Below are 15895 nucleotides of genomic sequence, written 5' to 3' on the forward strand. Positions count from 1 at the left end.
TACTTCATGGGGAGAGGCTCGTCTTCCTTCCTGCCTGGCTTCCTGTCGATCGTTCTGCCTGACTTGGCAAACTCAATGTGTCTTACAACTCCCCCCCCACACACACACACACACACACCCCCACCCTTCCTCCTCCTACTCCTACTCCCACACCCCTCCACCCCCGTCACCCATTCCCCTACCAGCAGACCTCCCTCCCTTCTGAATCAGAGAGCCAAGTTAGTCAAAACTGAGGAAGGGAAGGGAAAAGCGGGATGACAAAGAAGAAATGACAAATGACAACGAAACTACAATAGGTTCCTGTGGAAGTGGAACATACCAAGTTAACAAGGAGAGTCCATTGACATGCAGATAGTGGTGGTGGTGGGGTGTGAAGGTATTGAATGTACTATTTGGCACCTACAGTGCACTAAACTTTTAACCCCGCCCACGACCTCCGACTCCTTTCTCATGCAGGCCCTTCTGACCAGATTGATGATAGCGGTGCACTTCCTCTGCAGGGAGCGCGACCTTTGCTGGAATAATAGCTGACCATTGATTAGCCTGTCTCATTAACATTCAAGGCTATAGTTTTCTTTCCTCTTTCACTATGCTTCCAGTGTGGAAAATGATGAATTGCAAAATCATTAAATTCAGCATGAGGTAAGACATTACACATAAGGGAGGAGGAAATCATCCCCCTTAAAAAGAAATGGGAGCATTCCAATGGGTATAAATATGTAGCTATATGTCTGCAGCTTGTGTGTTGTATGATGTGTCAATTCAATGTAAATAAGAATAAAATAAAATAATTTTAAAAATCATTCATCAATCATTCATCAATTACCTATTTTTAAAAAAAAATATGCCCTCATCCATGTGGCATAAAAATTCAACTCCAGTGGAAAAAAGCCTTTCATAAATATGGGCTAGTACATTTTAAAAACAAACATACACGTATTGGCACACTTGCCTTTCTCATGAAGTCATTCTGTTGGAGAAAAAACAACACAAACAATCACATATTTAAAAAAGCCAAACTCAACAATATAGTTCAATCTATGACCTCTGCAAGTTTGTTATTCACTTTTAGGGTCTGTAAACTCTCACAGTGTTTATGGGGTGTACTTCCTGAGGATGCAAGATACCCTTATCTGTTTTATAGACCTATTTAGGTCAATACTAGATCAACTTGGCTGGTAGTAGAGTCGGAGAAGAGCAACAACCTTTAGCATGATGAGTTACAATCTTACTTAATCAGTGGGATTTATTACCGTTTTAATGGCATCCTGACAACTTTGTTATCTGCGAATTGGATCGTAGATAGCGGACGGAACATCACAAAGTCCAAAGAATACCTGAGAGCAGCATGACTGACATCATCGGCCTGCCCGTCTACATACACGAGTGGAGGCTGAGAAGCACTTGTAGGAGAAGGCAGGCGATCATTTTTGTCTGTTCAGTGTTTGAAGTCTTCACAGTCTTCATCTGTAGCTGAAGTTCATTCACGAAAAGCCCTTCATGAAGTAAAATGTCGTCTGTCTGCCCTCTCACTCACATGTGTGTCTCTCTGTTCTAATCTTAACTCCAGGACAGATTCTGTTTATGTTTATGACATTTTACATTTTAGGCACTTAAATGTGCACTCTTGAAAGCCTCCGTGCAGGGTTAGGGTCATTCCTGAAGCTCCGTGTCTAGGAGTTTATACTTTTTGTATGGTGAATCCAAATGTTTGCTATGATCAATTTTTTTTTTGTATTGTCTCCCTGTTTAGTGTAATTGGTAGTAGCATTCCAGAAGCATGGTTTGATAGAAGTTTATTGCTGCACATCTAAAATAATTTCCTGCTGGAACAAAACAATACTGTATACCTTAATCGATCATTTTTGTTCTCTCTCCACATTCAACTTGCTTTCTATGATTGACAGAAAATCTCCAACTCCTACAAAGTTAGAGCTCCTGCATACAGAGAGCTTCATTCCTCAATCATAATCATGACATGCAACCGATAGTACGGAGTGCAAAAACCAGATTCATAGTGATCTGGCTTCAGATGCAATTTCTCTGATCTTGAAATGATCATATAAGACAAAAGAGTACTGGGAAAAGAAGTGGAAAGAATCATGAGGGGAGATGCATAGAAGGGATTTGTTTTTACTGCAGGCGTCTAGCCTTGATTGAGAGCTCTTTAAAGTTGCACCTGTACAGCATGGTGGGGGTACGTCTGGAGGCTTGATGTGGGCGCAGTGTGTGCTCTAGCCCCTCAGGAAAGGAAAGAATTAGAGGGGGTCTTTGTTGTCTGCACTAGCTACACCTCATATATATTTTAAAGGCACAAATACAAGAGGGCAGCCGAACTCGGCCCCTCTCCCCTAAAAAAATGGACCTTGGCGGAACATCTCTGATATTCCTGTAAAGGCAAATTGAGCGTTTGATTGTTGCCAAACTTGAACGAGCATGCGCCGCTGCACCGTTGTAAAGATGAAGCACTTCCAGACAGCTGGTTTCACTTTTTCGTTCACTCTCTCTTCCTCTCTCGCTTTCCTTTTGTTCGACCAAAGTGTTCCTCTTTTGATTCATCTTGAGTAATGGTGTGAGATTTGCAGGGCAGCTGAAGTTTCCTTTCAACTTCTCACACAGCCTCCACAGTTGGCCGTCTCCGGAGCAGGGCCCTGGAACAGATGCAGACGAAAAGATATAGGCCCCTGCGTGACAGCTATTTTTTCCATCTGCTTTGCAGTGGTGTCGAGCCTGTTGGAGCTGAAACTATGAACAGGAACCAACATCATTGTAAAAACAGGTATTAACAACATAGTTAAAGCAAATTGGTGGAAATTCAGACTGACTTTCACATCATCTAGTCTAAAAGTCTAAAAACCAACTGTAAAGGCTGAAAATATATTGAAAAATAGAGAAAAATACAAAGTGAACCATGAATATAGGCCTATATCCTAAAGAAATATATATATATATATATATATACTATCTAAAAAATGCATTTTAATTAGATATACGTATACTTTGCAATATATGCCAATATGTTGTCATTTATCAGATCTCAATATGCAAAATGTGTATGTAAATAGCCTACTTTTTACAATAAACCAGTATGGAAATCAACAATAATTTTTATATTTCGCAATATACCACAAATATAATATTAAAAGTCAGCAATACATAACAGCAGTATTATTAAAAGTATGTCCACATAGGGACAATGTTTTGTATTTACGTTCCATATTTCAATGCGTTCTTATTTTGAGAATGCACACAGTGAGGTATGAATCTTTTTGAAAAACAGAAGGTCGTCCATATACCATGGTGTGTTCTCCAATCCATTAATTAGACATGGTAGAAACTGTAAACAACCTCCTATATATCAACCTGATAAAGGCAAGATAGCCAAAAAATAGAAAGTGCTTTACAAAAGATATAAAGGTTAAAACAGCAAAAGACGAGTACAAAGCAAACACTACACCAAAACCATTACAACAGAAAGCCCTACATGTGGGTCAGATCCTTAAGAAATGTTGCAGGAAGATAAACGTCTTGACAATATTTTAAATTAAAAGTTAAAAAAACAAAAGTTTAAATCGCTGCCTTTATGCTGCCCAACTTTCCTGAAGTCCTGCTCTGTCAGAAAGGCCAAATAATGTATTCATTTTATCTGCTGCTGATTTATGCCTCTAAAACCTGGGAAGATTAGACCGGCCTGCACAGTAGTCTATACCAACAATTTTGGGTTGCAAGGAAAATTACTTTGGGAATTCTGAGTCCACTGAGAGAGTTTGGAAACCACTGAAGCGTTGTATCTGTTCCACAGGATGGTGTGCAGGATTGCGTATCTGCATACTACGACTTTGAATATATAATGGTGAACATTCAGCTTCGCTTCTTTTCACTGAAATTGCTTTGCGTGGCAAATAGCAGCCTTCAGACCTCAGCAACTTAACACATGCACACACAACACTCTGGCTGAGCAGTGATGCGGAAAATAATTTTTCCCGGTGGTACACCAGCATTTCTGTATACTCCCTCAGAGCCTGCACACATCCTACGAGGTGCCAGTCATGCCGTAGTTGACCATGTCAGAGCCTCAACAGGAGCTGGGATTGACGGGTCTGTTTCTATGAAGGGGTGTGGTCTTGGGAGAGTCAAGCTGGGTTGTATTATGGAGGGACCTACTTAATAAGATCTACAGCAGGGAAAGTGCCTGCCCTTAAGGTCCAATTTCCCCTTTGGCATAATACTGCCATTGAAGAAGATGGAGATAGAATCGTACCTCTCGCAGAGTTCGAAATTGAAATGTTAAAGACCAAGCAGAGAGGGAAGAGAAATTATTGAAATCCACTGGGTTTTTGTAGGAGCAAGGAAGTCAAATTGCAAAATGCCAACAGAGAAAAAACAGTCCTGGTTGTCAGTTTGGAAACAATTAGCCATTTCCGTCACATTTTGTGCGTTTGTTTTCATTTCAGCACTGGTATACAACACCCTTGTACTCAGATTTTTTTTTTCTCCCCCTTATCTGCTCTTACTTGTTGCTTTCACTTTCAAAGCGTCCCTCAAAACTGTACAAGAACACCCCCAGTTTCACAGACGTGGAAGAACAAACGAATAAAAAAAGGATGAAAAGGGGGGATTCAATGATCCAACCCTGTAATTCCTTGACACATTTCTAGAACCCTGTGCTTGAGCGTAAGCCTAAAATCAACAACAGATAAGCCTTTTCTGTGTCCTTACTCTTTGATCTAGAGGTCCCCTCCCCTTACAGCATGGGGGGGGGGGGATAAAGGGAAGGAGGGGGTACTCCTAAGCTTCCTGTTCTGGACCCCCCTCCTGGCCCCCTCCTGGATTTGGGGCTGGAGACCCTGAAAGGAGGGGAGGGAGGAGTGCAGGGTCGCTGATGATAGGATGCCCTCAAACTTTCCATTGGGGACTGCCACTAGCATTAATATTAATAACATTTTGAATGGACTTGATACAGAAGTGCCGTTATCTCTTCAATTCAATTCCCCCAATTGAATTTGTTTTGGTATGATCATCCTGGGGCAGGTTTTACTTGGACTAAAGGACTTATTGTGTATATTATGCAGACAAAACACTTATATAAGGATTTGCAATATATGATATATGACATATAAAGGATTTAAATATGGTGTATTTATAGTATGCTATAATAAAATATATTTTCAGAGAAGCTGTTCATTTTATGTTTTCTATATACTGTAAGTCACACTGCTTTGACACTAACATGTATGATCTTTAGTAAGAAATCATGCCTTATAGATCTATGTGAGCACATCATACTTCTTTACCTTTCTGTTTGAGCTACATGGCTCAAGTGTAAAATACAAATGCTGTTACGCAAAGGAAGAGAAGAAGAGGGAGTGACATGAGGTCAGCTCCTTTATGGAGGTAATCAGAGTTGTCTTCCTGTCTATTCTCCCCCTATTCACACAGCCTGGCCTTCATTTCCAAAGTGAAACTGGACACCGAGGGTTTTGTCGTGGGTTTACAGCTCCAGAGGACAGGGAGACAAACAAGAAGGTGCAGAAAAAAGGTTCTTTTTCCACTGGAGTTGTTGCACTGCTGTAAAAATGACACTAAAGTTAGAAAAATAGTTTACATAAAAGGAAGACGTGACTTTGTGTTGTTTCTTTGATCGAGATAGTGGTTTGATTGCTGAGTCTTGTGTTAAAACTAATTGAAGTAGTTTGTGAGGTTATACAATTGACGAGCACAACCACAGTTGAAAAAGAGCCAAAGTTGTGGGTAGATGTCATGTCTCCAATTGGGAAACTGCGTAATGTGTTACAGCATCAACTTTTATTTAAACTTCTCTGCTGTACCATAGTTTGTAGACAATTATGAGATAGAAGTCAATGATACAAATATGAACTTATTGTACCGTTAGCGGCCAAGCTAAATAGCTAGCTAACTGACAGAAAGCCAGCTACCTCGCAGAACTATAGTGACTCAAGCATGTCGGCGGCTGGCCAATCTCAGAACCCATCAGGTATCGATCCGACAACAATTTAGCTTCTGGAGTCAACGGAAAATATTTACGATGTAGCCAGCGGATATTTAGGCCAAGACTTCCTCTTCTGTGTGCCGGTCATTGTTTACAGTCCAATAACCAACCTGATCCAGTCCAGATGACATTTTGCCTTATTTCTATAAACAGATATGCATATGAATGGAGATCAATTTGAAAAAAGCTAACAAAAAGCTAAATCGTTGTCAGACGATAGCCAGTGGGCTCAGAGATTGCATTTCGGCCAATGGGTTCTGCCTCTTTTGCTCTCTACACGGACTGTTTACCTCCCACTACTCTGACTACAAACGGACTACACACTGAAACCCGAACGCTTCCGATATCAAAATCTTGTCCCGTTGCCTACGGATTCTGCATTCATATGCAGATTTCAGTTTATGGGAATTACTAGCTGGCTAGTGTATTACAGGTTAGCTCACCAGCTACAGTAGTTTGGCAACTAACCCTATGAGTAGACACTAGTCACTAGTATCGTTCTGCCAGGCCTATCCTAGCAGACTTTAGTATTAGTAACTTTTACTAATCAAGCTCAGCACAAATTCTTTCAGGAAGACTTCTAAATTACTTCAATCACCACTATCTCTCCCTAAACTTTCAGCTGTTAAGAGGCGTTTACTCTTCAGTAAACCAACCAGAATTGGCCACGAAATTCATGATCCAATCACAGCATGACATCCTGCTTTAAATGTCTTCTCTCCTTGCTATCAGCTGTCTTTTCAGGCAAGCGTGCAACCCTCCTCCTTCCCTTCCACCTCCGGGCATCGTCAACCACGGCAACCGGAGTCCCTTTCCTTTCCGACAGACAGGTCCTTCGGTCTCCGGGTTCCCTCTCCACCATCACCAGTGTCTAGGCTCCATCGGGGAGGGGAATATGTCTGGTTTTTATACCCCTTTCAAATATTTTTAATGATGGAGTAATAATCCCCAAAGACTCAGTAGATTTCATATTATGTTTATGTACAATAAATCTTTGCATATCTGCACTGAAGTGTCTCCTGATTGAATTAGTTTGTCAGTCACCTGTAAGTCATTAGCAGGCTGTATGAAGGTCCCATTCAAATAAAGTTGAACTGAAAGTGTCAAACTGATCTAAGGTAGGCTGTATGTGATGTGACTTTCTAAGGAAACATGAAACCCTTTCTGAAAATAGTTTATGAGAGATTAGGAGCGCACAAAGCTTATATCAAAGGTTATATGGGAGGTTACTCTTAATTATCTATACAGGCAGATTCAAATCATATTTTTTAGTAAAATTCGTATACTTATGTTGGTCCCAAAACTGATTCCAAACCAGGTAGAAAACAAAAGAAAAACTAGAACTGCAAGCAGTTATGACGGGGCCCAAGCCTTCGATGCCATTCGCCTCCGATGCCAATCGCATCTGATGCCATTTGCCTCCAATGCCAGTCGTCCTCGATGCCCCGGGGAGCCACGCCAGTCGCCCCCGATGACCCACGAAGCTACGCCAATGCGGGACCCGAAGCATTACGTAGGGGGGGCAAACGTTGGTGAATATCGAGAGGTTTGATGCACGAGGTCTGCGGTACTCTGCCGTTGCAAATGTAGTGGTTAACAGTTCATCTCCATGCATGTACAGACTACTTTTAACAATTCTCTACTATAAACAAACTTCTTAACCCCCCTGACCACAGGGGACAGCAGAGAGAAACGAGAGAGTGACTTAGAGGGTGGAGGTACCGGCAGGTGTGGTGGTTGAAAGAGCAGGGGAGGTGGTCAGGTTTTTGTAAATGGTGTCATAGGCGCCGATTGATGTATTCCTCCGTGGGTGGTCACAGGCGCACGTCGTTCAAAAAAAAAAAAAAAAAAAGTAGTCAAAAGTTGTTTGCATTTCAAAACCTTAGGAAAGGGACAGCGGCCGACAAGAACACACGTGCCTATTAACTCGATAATAAAGCCGTAAAGTAGGCTTTCAACTCAGGACAGCGCCACTTCTCACAAATACAGATAGGATTGGAGATGAGAAGTTTAACTGACACGTAACCGCAATCACCTTCGTGGGAAATTAAGTATCAATGCCACCAACATACCCAATCACACTATGACAGACTCTCCACTTAGCACCAACTGCAATGTTTAATTGCACGGTATCAGGGTATATGAATGTTGTTGATTTTGGATTGAAAAAGTGGGAGAAAAGAGTTACATTTGTCCACTGTGAAGGTTGTAGAAACTTTGTCAGGTGGGTTAAGAAGTTTGTTTATTGTATATAACACCAGGGGAGCACGCGAAAGCGAAAACCAAACCGTAACGGTAGGAGGTAAAGTGTGAGCTGCAAGGTCTTTGATACATTTCCATTGCAAATATTCCATTAACATTGATTAACAGGGCAAAACACTTTTATGTTGCTTATAGCGCCCCCTAAAGGCCGATCTTCGCCAAATTTGGTACAGAGTATCAGCGTCAGATGTTGAACAAGGACCTCAAGTTATTTTCTAATAACATTTAATTTGGCCGAGATATGATATGATATGTGTGTGGTAGCTAGCTAGGAAAATTTGTTTTGTTGTCAAATGCGCATACTTTAATGTAACAAAAGTCCTTCATTAACTTTTTGTCACGTCCAGCTGGAGATGCTATCTACCATACGATATTGCGGAAAAACTTTTGCGCGGAAATGGGGTTGGTCTATATCAGGTAATTCAGCTTGATTAAAGGAACATGTGGATGTAAAAATTTCCAATGTGAGATGTGTAATGTGGGAGTTAAAGACAAAAAAACATTACAGCGCCACCTAGTGGTCCACATGTGTAATTTTTGGTGGGTGTGGTCCATGGCCCATTATCAAATTTTGTATAATTTGGATGAGCCGTTCATGAGATAAATACTTTTTGTAGTTGTAGCGCCCCCTAGTGACCCATTTTCGTAAAACGCATGGGGCACCTCCGGAGGGTCATGGCAAAGAATAATCTAAAGTTTGGCGTTTATAGCATTTATTTTGGCTGAGATATGACAAAGTTGGTGTTTTCATAGTTAGCTACATAAATTAGTTTTTGCGTTATATGCGCAATTTTTATCATACAAAAATTCCTTTTATAACTTTTTGTCAGGTCAGTCTGGGGATGCTAGGTTCCAAGTTTCGTGCAGATCGGTCGCACGGTCTAGGAGGAGTTCAAAAAAGTAGGTTTTTGATAAATCGCGATTTCTAGGAGTCTAGGCGGAAATGGGCGTGGCCTATATCACGTGATTCAGTTGGATCCAGGGAACGCGTGGATGTATGGTTTTTGAATGTCGGGTGTACGGTGTGGGAGTTATAGGGCCAAACGCGTTTTTGTCTGCTATAGCGCCACCTAGAGGTGGAAATGGGTCCATTTTTGCGCCTGAGGTCCTTGCAGGGTTTTGGACCAGTCCTGAAAATTGCAACCCCCCCACCATGTACGGTTTAGGCTGCAGTCGGAGTTTTAGGCGGAGAAGAATAATGGAAAATAAAAACTAAAACTGCAAGCAGTTATGACGGGGCCCAAGCCTCCGATGCCATCCGCCTCCGATTTGGCCACCTAGTGGTGGAAATGGGTCAATTTTTGCGCCTGAGGTCCTTGCGGGGTTTTGGACCAGTCCTGAAAATGGCAAACCCCCACCATGTACGGTTTAGGCTGCAGTCGGAGTTTTAGGCGGGGAAGAATAATGGAAAATAAAAATAATGAAAAATCCTTAGAAAAACAATAGGGTTCCACACTCCGTTGGAGCTGTGAACCGCGTTGCCTTGCAACACGTGGTTTCCATGCCCCTTCGGGCTTGGACCCCTAAAAAGTTAGAATCTGCACCAGACCTGAAGATTTGTAGGGAACATGGGTCTTTATCAGGATCGAAACCAGCCTGATCGAAAACTCACAAAGACCAAATATAGCTAGGTGTGGTATGGGCGTAACATGCAATAAACCAATCAGAGCGTCATCTCACATTCCCTTTAAGAGCAGGCGCGCTTGTTCCATGGCGGATTGCTATTATAACGGCAGATTTGCCTGGCGCACGCCAGTGGAGCTGTCCGGGATGCGGCAAAGTAATAAATGTCTTGTCTTGGTGGCGATGTTGCTGCGGCCTATCGGGCGCATCTCCTCAAGTCTGGAGAGGATGGAGCCATGAAGCGTGGGCCTCCAAACGCACCACCTGCTCCTGTTGTGCCCCTTCCTCCTCCCCCCCACTCCATCTCCGTCCACCCGCTCCACCAGGAGCACATCGCGCATTACTCCCGGACCAGATCCCGCCGTTGTTCAACATCACGTCTCCTTAAGTCCTCTAATATTTCCTCATTTATGTCATCAACACATCCATGATTCATGGAAATGTTGTGTAAAACACAACAAGCCACAAAGAATGCTGCGACTTTTTGAGGACTGTACTGTAAAGTTCCTCCTGATCTATCCAAACACCTGAAGCGCATTTTCAGTAATATTTTTCTTTGTAATTATGTATGGTTTGCAAAAATTGGAAACTGCTGCGTCGGTTTAGATGAGAGAAGTGTATGCGTGTTGTGCACACGCTACATTATGGCCAAGCATGCACCCCTAAAATAGCATCTGAATAACGCGCTACTGACTTTAGACTAGCGCCACTGACTTTAGACCAGGTTTTTCCTGGTCAGTGGCGGAATTGTTTTCTGAAACTGCAAAATAGCACCAATAACGTTTGCGCCAGAACACGCCTCCTTTTTCGCTGAACCGCCCCCGGGAGCGCAAATACATTCCCTAATTTACCGACGTGCGTCTGTGGAGGGAAAAGTCCGCTGTGCGTCGGGTGCAAAATAGGAATGATACATGCGTCGGTGTACAAAGGCAATTGCGCTGGGTGCAAGATAGGGCCCTAAGCCTATCTATCTGTGTCTGGGGAGGTGAGGGTGGGGGGGTCATCAGAAAAAGAAGGAGGAGTATTGTTTGGAGGGTCGAAGGGTGAGCAAACTGACAGGTTAATGGCAGGTTAATGCTGCGTTCCATTTATATCGAAAGTCAGATGTCGGAACTGGGAATGACGTCATACCCCAGTGGACCGCATTCCAATTACAAGTTGGAAAACGTGGGTAGGGGGACTCTAGCCAGGTCAGCCATTGTTAGCAATACCAGTTGACAACAACTCATTTTATGGTATTTTGCACATGCAAACACAGTAGCAACATGTCCACAAATAGAATACATACAGTACTGGGTGTACGGCTGATTTAATTTAAAAACACTGTTGTTGCTCGGAGCAGCCATGTTGGATTGTGACGTCGGGGTTGATGAGATTTGCTGGACTGTCTGAGTTGCGAGCATTTCAGTTGACATTTCTGACTGGGAACTTGGAAATTCCAACTTCTCGGTTCAACTGGAACGCACCATGACTATCGTACTGGGTGTGGGATGGAGGCTTTGGGGGCAATGGTGTGGAGGGAGGGTAGGGTTGCAACTTCCACCCAGTGACTGGCTGACTGATGGGAAAAAAAAAGAAAGTCCCTCATGACCCCCACCCTGTTGCCCCCCAGCTGAGACGAGCCGGACAGGACTACTAAAGCCCCCCATTGTTGTCCCCTCACACAGGATCACCAAGGCCCCGGCAGTGAGAGAGGGACAGGGGGTTGGAAATAGGATGGGGCTGGTGTGGGGTGGGAGGGGGCTAGTATGGTGTGTGTGTGTGTGTGGGGGGGGGGGGGGGTGGTCAGCTTACCAGCTCAAACACAATCGTGTGATAGGACTTGGCCCTATCTAATCAAGGGCAGGAGGTCACTTCCGAACAACTGGGCAATAAAAGATTATTTCTGGCCACATAACAGAGCAGCCGTTGGAGGGGGGAGAAAGAGAGAGAGAGAGAGAGAGAGGGAGAGGGAAGGACGGGAGAGAGCAGAGGGGGGGGAAGGGTTGCTGTCTGTGTGGAGAGGAAGTGAATTGAAAAAAAGCCAGCAGACGGGAACCATCTGTCTGGATGCGTAGTCCAATCTCAAAAAAAGGGTATGAAGGGGGAGGAAAGGGTGGATTAGGAAAGAGCAAGCTTCCTCCTCTTCCTCGCAAAGAAACATCTATCTATCTTTCAATCCATCTATATCTATCATTCTCGCTATCTATCTAATGTGCATGTGTGATGCTTTTTGTTGTCCTTGGTTGAGCTATCAAAGGGAAAAACAGAACAAAAGTGGTTGTAGGGGGCCTGGAATGCAGCAGCAAACACAAAACTATCCCCTGAGGCTTCGAAAAGAGGAACAAGGACGTGATCTTGTCATGGTCAGTCTATGTGAGAATAAGTTGAAGCAGCTCAGGGGATAGTTTAAGAGGGTTAAGAGAGACGTGACAATATGTATGTATCAGAAAGAATGTTTGTATCAGTGTATATGTCTAAAAAATCTCCACAATGAAGGCGTCTTATGGACTTTTCAGATAATGTATTTTATATAAGGTGATTTTTATGTATGGGCGGCTCTGTTTTTTTTGTCATTTTCTGATGTTATTATCATTTTTGAAATGTCCCCTACTATAAATTATGGTCTTTTGGTATCTCTTGAACCATTCTAATCATATTTGGAGATTAAATCTAACGACTCTTGACAACTGGCTGTTTTCCAGCATCAGTCTCCAATAAGAGCAACACTGAGACAAACACCCGCTGATTTAATTAGCAAGCAGAAAACAAAATCACTAGCTAGTCTATTGGGGCCTGTGAGAGCTGGCAAAGGCTTTTTGCGCTAACTTTGCAAGAAGGAAGTGACACTTTGAATACTGATGATGAGTCAATCACGCTGATGAAATAGGAGTCTTTGATCAAGAGCAATTTTCATCTGTAGCTGAAATAACGCCTGGTCGTTAATTACAAAAAAGGAGCCAACTGAATGATTGCCGAGGGTTGTGTGTTGTATTGATCCGTGGGCCTCCTCCTCCTCTTTCTCATCATCCTCCAAAATGGCCTTTGTGCATAAAATGACAGACAAAGGCAAGAGACAGGAAGGAGGCTTGGAGAAGAATGTGGTATCAGATGGCTAGTAACGCTGCATAGACACATAGCAGGTTAGGAGTGGGGGGTGTGAAAGTTTTACACCACAGTTCCGGTGCGTGGGCGTGTGTGTACCCAGGAGCAAATGCTTAAGAGGCTCAAGCCCCAATGAAACACCTCCATCTCGAATGGCCCTTGACACCTGATAAAACACAGTCATCCCTACAGGCCCTTTATGGCTCCTGAGGAGAAAAGAGGCCGCTAAAGGACCACTGACGCAAACTGACAAACAGGAAGCAGCCAGTAGTATCTAAAAGTAATTTTCTCCAGCAGACGTTCATCTAAAAGTGCAAAAAAACTCTCTTACCTGATTTGATTTGGTTTTAAAATATTGGACACTGAAACTCCTGACTCCACTCAAGCACAAGATGATCCATTTGAAATTTGTTTGTGCTGTTTGAAACGCTGAAAATTACATTTCAACACTGAACAACAACATGTGTTTCCAGAAAACAATGTTCCAGTTATTTGAATTATCTACAGACTCACTGTCAACAGATTTTCATGTGGACTATCTCTTCAAAAAGTAGAAAGTATTTCCACATGAAAACTGCTGACAGGGAGGTAAATTATCCATAGTAACCAGGACAACATTCCTGGAAAGGCACTTTGAAAAAAGATGCGAATGCAGTGAGCAGCACCACAAAACTAAATCCCATTCACGTTTATTGTTTTGGTGTGGAGGCAGAATTCTCAAAGGAAACTACCTCAAAACTTATCTACCATGTAGAGTATCTACATGCTAGCTAGATAAGGAAGTCATTTAGTTATTTTTTCTGACTAACCCTTAAATGAGAAGAGAGAAGAGTTTGTCCAGCTACTGAACTGCTGCAGTCAAGTTCATTTGTATTTGTAAGGACTTATCTAATCTTTCAGGACATCCTTCCTTCCATGAGATTTTCTAGATCTACGTCCTGCACAAAGCAGTTCTGTACCACTGTAGTAGAAGTCAAGCAGAGTTACAATCTTCAAATGATGGCTGCTTGGACCTCGCTTGAAGCCGCGAAAACTGTTGGCCTTTTCTGTTGTCAAACCAAAAACAGTCTTTATAATATAATCTCTGTTAGGTGAAAATAACATATCTCCAAGTTTGGGGGATTTTCACGTTTTAAGTTAAATTGAAGGATTACATGTTTCTCTGTGGGTTGGGAACATTCTCCAAACCAAACCCTTTCAAAACCTATTATGTAAACGCTGAAATGCATGGTAGTTGAGGCAAACACAAGGCTGCTTTTCTTATGTATGAAGATGTTTACATTTTGTATATATACAAGTATTTTTTTTTTCCCCAAGACAAAAGCAGTATACTGTATTTTTTATAGCAGTGACTTTATCAGGACCTGTACTCAAATGTTTTATGGCTATCTAATATTTTTTCAATGTCATTTTAATCCTGTGGAGGCCGAGTGTGGATGTTGGAGTGGTTTCTGAAAACATCAACTCTCACATGTCGCTCCAGCACATCAAGATCATCCAAAACCAAATGTCTGAGGAGATAACTTTTATAAACTTTGGTCATCACGCTGAAGTCCAAAACAGCTGCCTTCCTCTCCAAAATCCACCACCCCCACGTTTCCCCTGATTGCTAATTTCTATTTATATGCCATGAGAGGAAATAATGAAAACCAGATGAGGAGGCGGAGGAAAGCTGAAGCAGGCCTTTTGGTGATGAATGCTGTGGAGGAGGATGCCTGTTTATAGAGTATCCTGCTCCATCGCGGCTCTGCCTGCAGCGGTGCCCTGGCTAAGAACAGGACTGCCCCTGTAGGATGTGTGGGTTGGAGGTTCCACCATGACTCACTTGGTAGTCATGCGTGTTTGCACTTGTATTGCCCCAAAAAAAAACAAAGCTACACCAAGGGACCCGCCAAGCCTGACAACTCCAAATAGCATTACGTGGGTGTGTGGAGCAGCTAAATTTACTCTGAAACAAGTGCAAAGAGGAGGAGGAGGAGGGGGACGTTATGACCATGTATATCATTAAATTACTTAATACTGACTTTTTTCACAGTGGAGTGGTAGTCCCGTGATGAGGAACATGTGACGCAGTTAAAGTGCAGTTTACGTGGCAAGGGGGACTGAAAAGTTAAAGAAACAACTCACAAGCCTTAAGATGTTATTTTAGACACCTCCACAGATTATATCAGAGATTTAAGAGACATGTTAAGGACTTAACAGAGGCCAGTTCTGGAAATGGTGGGAGTAGGATCAGTTTCCTTATTTGGCTTAGGCTGGAAAATATCAAGTAAACACTGTCTTCCTGTTCATCTGTACAGGGGAACTAAAGTGAAACCTGAAAAAATGCCTCCTATTGTCTGCTATCATCCAGGAGCCAGGAGCAAATGGGGCTTGAATTGCAGCTCTGAAAGGTAACAGGAAATTGACAAATCGCTAATCCACTCTTAACTATTCAGGGCAACAAAAGGTACATTTCACCAAAAAAAAGGGGGGAAAAGCACATTAAGTACAGAAGGCCCATTTGGTGGGATGGTTAATTTAATGCAAACTGCTGACAAACTGGAATAAGACTGCATGCTAGTGAAAGCCTGATCAGCTAAATGACAAAAGCCACAAGATACTTCCTTTGTGCTCATGTTTACTGTTGGCTTCTTATCTGTAAAGTATTCGTACCGATCCTTTTACTTCTCAATACTGCTGCAGCTTTTACTAATGGGGTTCAATTATGTTAAATCAAGAGGTTCATATTTCCGTTTAGCAAAACTCTGAATCCAAAGATCCCAGGCCTGCTGCACACAGCACCTAAGGGCACCACCGTCACATGTAGCTGATTATAGACACGCTTGTGTTGCTTTCTTGTCAACCCTGCAGTTTTCCAAAACTAAGCCACAGTATGTTTTTTTTCCCTTTGTCCCAGAGAAATTCCTGGTCACA

The sequence above is a fragment of the Perca flavescens genome, chromosome 10 (assembly GCF_004354835.1).
Source record: "Perca flavescens isolate YP-PL-M2 chromosome 10, PFLA_1.0, whole genome shotgun sequence".
Lineage (NCBI taxonomy): Eukaryota > Metazoa > Chordata > Actinopteri > Perciformes > Percidae > Perca > Perca flavescens.